The sequence below is a fragment of the Lontra canadensis genome, unplaced genomic scaffold, assembly GCF_010015895.1.
Source record: "Lontra canadensis isolate GAN:19392208 unplaced genomic scaffold, GSC_riverotter_1.0 scaffold2, whole genome shotgun sequence".
Lineage (NCBI taxonomy): Eukaryota > Metazoa > Chordata > Mammalia > Carnivora > Mustelidae > Lontra > Lontra canadensis.
In genome coordinates this window covers 61,576,103-61,580,820 of record NW_022630996.1, presented here as the reverse complement: position 1 = coordinate 61,580,820, position 4,718 = coordinate 61,576,103, and the positions used below count along the sequence as shown (strand labels likewise).

The 4,718-nt window shown below is 39.5% G+C and overlaps 1 pseudogene; it reads right to left on the bottom strand.

The window, feature by feature from the left end:
* Positions 1 to 687: 687 nt before the first annotated feature.
* On the bottom strand, positions 688 to 2,539 carry LOC116872633 (annotated as a pseudogene).
* Positions 2,540 to 4,718: the final 2,179 nt, after the last annotated feature.

The following is a 4,718-nucleotide window of genomic DNA, read 5'->3' as shown; positions in this document are numbered from 1 at the left end:
GATGATATAGGGTAGTATGGGGGGGTGATTTAAGAGAGTGTTTTTAGAAGGGAAAAGTAATTGCACATATACATATTATATATGTATATATATATACACATATATATGTATATATATATATATTTTGGTGGTGGTGGTTACAGTAAAAATCTTTATTTAGGTTTGGTCAGTACAGATAAGATATACTGGAGTCACAGAGCAATATGCATTAATAGGATACAACGGTTCATAAAAGCTGAGTAACTATGCACACAAATTTCTTAAACATGCAGTCACCTAAAGAGAAAATGCACAGATGTATGGTAGAAAAACTGTATTAACACTGAAACTACTATAGGACTCCATCAGCAAGTCCAGTTTTAGTGATAAAACTACTATACTGGGCAAACTTGGCAGTCATAAACCCCCATCTACTCTAAGTCTGAATGGTGCATAAGTATCATAACAGCATGAGTAAGAATGCCCTTACACAGCAAAGGTTCTAGGAGAGATACAGATTCATACAGACATCATTGTGTTATACTTTAAGGAAAGATTTCCATTTACAATTTCACATTAACTCACATAAAAATAACTTGACCCTACACAAAATGTCCTTTTAGGAACATTCAAGTTAATTAACTCTTAAAATTTCCAAAGTGGCAGAGGTATTGAAGCAAAGAAGGGGAAGGAAAAAAAGGGGGGAACCACACCCACAAAAAAAGGCAAATTGTGACAGAACTATGCATTACTTTTCTGGACAGCATCCTTTCCCAAATTAAGTGACACTGTATAAAAATTTGCTGGAAAAAAATATTACAAAACTGAACCCTGTACATTTACACTTGAGTCCAAGCCATTCTGAACGTGGCGGGAACCCGCAGGTCAGTTACCTTTCCCACTCACTGTTTTCTCCTCTTGAGGGTCATGATTGGAGTCTGTGTCATTTGGGTGGTGTGTGAGTTTTCACTGCCTGTGGGAGAGTCTACATTCATACCCTGCACTGAGTTGATTTACACAACTACTACCTCCTCTGCCAGTTCTCTCCTCTGAGCTGTTGGAGGCCTTAATACCATTCCTTGGAGAAGAAGGAAAGTCATCTTCGGCTGTGTCACCCTCCCCGTGAAATCCAGACCCGGACGTCCTCTGCCGGGGGGAGGATCTGCCATTACTTGTTCTGTTGGCCAGCCGACTGCAGTGTTAACCTGTGGCCTCAGGCTCAGAAGACGTAGTCCTGCTGGTACTGGGGGCTGGAGCTTGAGACTGCTGCTGTTGGTACTGAGCCAACTGTTGGCAAGTCTCTTTCAGTTGCTGAAAGAACTAGAATGGTGCTCTGCGAACCCTCTGCTTCTTCGTCAAGTTGGAGAAGTCATTCAGTTCACCCTGACTGCTTTTAAGTTCCTCACTGTATTTCTTCTGTTAAGCCAACTCTGCTTCAAGTTGTGCGATACGTCCCTGGGACAGCTGCCTTCCAAGCTCTTTGTTCTCCTGGATAAGCATTCGACACTTAGCCATTAACTTTTTGCCTGTTTGGCTTATTTAAGTTTTGACCCAGAAGTTCAACAACAGTCTTGAAGTCCACCATCTTATTGGCAAAACTGACATACAGTGTCTCTGAGTCACTATGCTTAAGGTTAAGAGCGATGCATATTCCATTTTTACATTTTACTGGAATTTTACATGTTCAATTCATGATTTTAAATCTCTAGGCTTTCATTCCTCCAAACTGTCTGAAGACACAGTGTGCCACAGACTTAAGACTTTAGTTTCTCCCTCTATTTTCTTCAAACAGAAACATTTCTCGAGTGTCTACATGTTCTAGAAGGGGAACTTTTCGGAGGTGGCTACTTCTTCAGAATAGTCCAATACCATCAGGCCTCTGAAGCAAGGGGAGGGGGAAGAGAAAAAAGCTGAAACACAAAGTTCATCTGGTTAAGTTTTACATTAACCATTACAAGCTGGATAGTATAAGAAGGTGGCTTTGGGGGCTCAAAAAGTGTGATTCTTGGTGTGGAAACCAGTACTTGGCTGTCCCACCACAGCTTTCTGGTAGTGTTGCTGTCGGGGAAGTCTTGACTGGGGGGTGTGACTTGTTTACCTCTCAGGTGTAAACTTTCAGGCACTCAGTTCATTTTGGGCTTGTTCCAGTTTGTCTTCAGTCTGTTCCGGTTCACCTTCCATTTTTAGGAAAAACAAGTTGATTGCTGGGTCTGCCATTGTTGATCTCAGTTGGGTAACGCTAGGCTGCTGGACTTGTGTGAGGTACTGGATTTACGTAGTACACTCCTGCATCTCTTGCTCCTCGGTTGCGAGTCGCATTACAAGGATGTTTTCCCTGCGCGCAGACTCTTGCTGCTGTTCCTTTAATTTTTCTTCAGATTCCCTTAACCCAGGCACATCATTAAAGTTAAGATCTGTGTACTTGCCCTCCAAAGCTTGGACATATGCTTCATATGGTTTCCATCTTAGAATGAACTCATCTCGTGCCATAACTTTGAAGTCTGTTTCACCCAGCCGAACCTTTCTGGGAAGAGGTTCCTCGTTGGTCATCTTGAATCCTCTCCAGCTGGAGGCCACGCCGGTGCCACCCAGTCACATAGGCCAAGGCCGCGCTGCCCGCTGGCCGGCCAGACCTCCAGGCCGCACTACCCCCGCGGCCCCCGCGCTCCTCCTCCTGCCGCAGCCCTGGCGCTCCCCTTTATTTGCGGGTCTCGCTGCCACAAAATGGCGCTGAGGGAGGACCAATTGCACATTTTTTTTATCTGGTAGGAAAAACTAGAGAGTGAGAAGTTGATGGTGCTTGAGGAAAAGCAAGATCAGTGAATAGGTGAAAGGATAAGCTGTAATGCGCATATGTGGAGGCCAGCTCTAGCTAGTGGGAGGGATACTTCCTCCATAGCATCTGGAGAAAAGAGAAAGTTAATAAGCATAGATGCAAATGAGTAAGTAGTTGTGGTGGTGGGAGTTTTTGGAAATTTGCCTCAAATTTGGGGGGGGGTGCAGAAAATGTAAAAAAGCAAGATGATCCATTGCTATGTGGATGAGGAAGGAGATATGAATTTAATGTGAAGGAAAAAACTATAAAATAGTTGTCTGGAAGAAGGGGAGAAGAGGACAGGCTAATTATGAAAACTGGACTGTGATTTACCATTTTCGCATGAGTAAAAATGTAGTAATAACACAACCATTTGCATAATTAAAAGCTAAATTCAGAACACAAATAGCTCAAATCAATTTAAGGTCGCTGGTTGCCCAGATTTTTCCCACTGTGGCCCTGTATTTAGTTTAGGATAAACAGAGCTAACTGTGCCAAGAGGTGAAGTTGTATTTTTGTGTGTGTGGTAAATTTTACATCTCTGTATTTGTATATCCCAAGAAATAGGGATCATCTAATATAGAGTCCTAATATTATAAAGTAACCTGGGCGATTTCTCTTGTTTTACAGATGAGGGAACCAAACCACAGGATGATTTAAGTGTTCCAAAATCTTATATTCAGTAGCTAGTTCAGGCAAAACCAAGACACAGTTCTTCCAACTCCTAATTCATTGCTCTTCTCCAAGCATTTATATGCTGATTTATGTATAAAAGGTGGAAGGATACATTACAGATATTGTTTATATTTTCAAAAGAAAGCAATTAAGAGAACAAACTAAAACCTAACAAAAATGATTACCTATAAGTGTATGGAGGAAACACAGGACATAGAAGACAGAATTGAAGTTAGACTTAAAAATATATCTGGTTTTATAATTTTCCTTTCAAACCATATTCATATTTTATATAAAAAAAGTTAAAAATCACAAAAAATTAAATCTAATTCTATGCTAATTTGTTTATATAACCATACAGAAAATTAATTACTGCAAGTGACTCCAAAATAGAGTATTTTGACTGCAAATCCTTAATTATTGTAGCCTAAAGACAAAATAAATTGCAAAGTGATCTTGAACTATTCTCAGTTAGTTGTAATAATATTTTTGTTGTCTTGAAGCTCTTACAGGCGTATTATAAGACTGAGCAAATAAGTTTATTAATATCATTAGGAACCAGGATTATCAGTGGAAGAGGAATACAAATCTAAAAAAGAAAAGTAATGTCCCATAAGCTTAACTTAAACTGAACATATCAATATTCTTTATCTTTTCTAAAAATGCCTAATTTCTAGCTGTGTCCATGGAAAAGCCCTAGCAACAACGATAATAATTAAGGAGGACTGAGCTTCCTCAGTGGCCAGATTCTTATCTTTAAATACTATTTCCCATCCTCACTCGTCCAAAATACCAAAGCTCCTTGGGAAAATGGGTGAATCTAAGTCGAGAGTTAGAAATATATAAAGCTAGCCTAGGACATTTAGATGTGCCCCAAAGCACATCTTTTTTTTTTTTTTTAAAGAAGATGAAAGAGTCTATTTATAGAGTGCAACAAAAGAATAATGCCTGCAAAAGGTTGAAATACATCGAGAATAGGAAAATCCACAAGTTAATAATGATCTAAGTACTACACACACAATTGTCACCATTAGAAGCTTCTTGGAAACCAACCAATTATTCTAAAATATAACCAAAAAAGGGACAGCATCAAGCTGGTCTTTGCTGTACAAAATCTATTTCAGTGTAATCAGTTAGTCTGGTAAGGGAAAGTTCTTTAGATAATTCTAGCTAGTAAATGCAAAGGGAATGAAAGAATATCACAGTTTTGTCATTGCTAATGAAATAATGAATCTATATAATTACCAGT